This window comes from Pestalotiopsis fici, assembly GCF_000516985.1.
Source record: "Pestalotiopsis fici W106-1 unplaced genomic scaffold PFICI_Scf_14, whole genome shotgun sequence".
NCBI classification, from domain to species: domain Eukaryota; kingdom Fungi; phylum Ascomycota; class Sordariomycetes; order Amphisphaeriales; family Sporocadaceae; genus Pestalotiopsis; species Pestalotiopsis fici.
Window position 1 is genome coordinate 19,268 of NW_006917104.1, and position 1,561 is coordinate 20,828.

Sequence of the window (1,561 nt, forward strand, 5' to 3'; positions counted from 1 at the left end):
TTGGCATAGCGCTAAAGGAACCATTAATATAACGCTAAAAAAATTATTAGCATTACGCTAAAAGAGCTATTATTATTATTATTATTATATATTGCTTATTAATCTTTATTAAATTATAAAAAGATTAAGTTTAATTTAACGCTTTTTATATTATAATAATAATAGTAAAGGCAAAGGCAAAGGATATAATAGTTTAATTATATAAAAACTAAAGATATTAAAACAAATATAATAATTCTTACTTTTATAAAGATGGCAATAGTTTAACCTTAACGCTGGGAATGCTTAATGAGTTAATTAAATAAATAAATAAATTATAATAAACAGGCTGAAATAAAAGGGTAAAAGGCTAGCGTTTCTAAAAAAAATAAACGACCCCCGGATAAAAAATAACGTAAATATATAGCTAAATATTCCGCAGGCTTTAATTAAATAGCTATAAAATATAAATAAAAATATATAAAATATAATTAGGCTAATTAGCCAAATTATAATAGCGCGTATCGATAAAATATAGCCGGTTATATAATATAAAGCCGGGGGTTATATAAATGCGCGTATTATAATTAGCTAAATTACCGAAAAATTAAAAAAAAATTAAAAAAAGAAAAAAAAAAGGATAGCGATAACCGTAAAAAATAAATAAACTAAATAAAATAAAATAAGCCTAAATAAAACGACGACGGGATTTAATTATAATCGTCGCTTATTAACCCCTTAATAATAAATAAAGGGACCGCGCCCGTAAACGTCGACGGCGTTAAAAATCGTAAGGAAAACCGTAAAGTGCGGCGCCGCCCCCCGCTTTTAATTAGCCGTATCCTTATATTATTATACCGACCTTTAGCCGCCCGCCCCTTAAATAAAGGGCGCCGGGGAATAACGGCCAGGCCTAAAATATAAAAAAAAAATTTTATTATTTTTTTAAGCGTTATAATTATTTAAAGCGCTTGATAATTGTTCTAAGGTATGATTGGTGGATCATAAACTTAGGCACAGGGAAGCGTTCATATGATTCGTAGAATCAGGCCGTGGAAGGTAGTTATAGGGCTGTATAACTGATTTATTGAAGCTTAAGGAAAGAATAATTAACTACGGAGGAATAACTACCTTTTATACCCATAAAATCAACCAATAAAAACATTCTAGAATATGTTACTAATAAACTAGATTTATAATCAAGTTAATTAGTAATAAGGTTGATTTATAATCGAAAAAACCATCGAAATCTATGGATTTCTATGGTGTGGGTTACCCTGTAACCCTGGGACCACTATGGCCAGGTGCACTGGCCACACTTAGTGGGGCTTGATCCAGTGGAACGTTCCACTGGATTCCAGTGGGTTCCAGTGGCCATAGTGGCCACAACAGTCAACTGTAATAACTTGTTAACTGTATAGCACTGTGAACAGTGGCTGTAAGTGGTGCTGTACTGACTATAGGTCAGTACAGGGTAAGTTCCACTGATTTCCCATATATCGTTATTTAACGATATCTCGATGGGTTCTATAGCTGTTATAACGATATGATATGCGTTATAAAGCTAATTTTATGCACTATA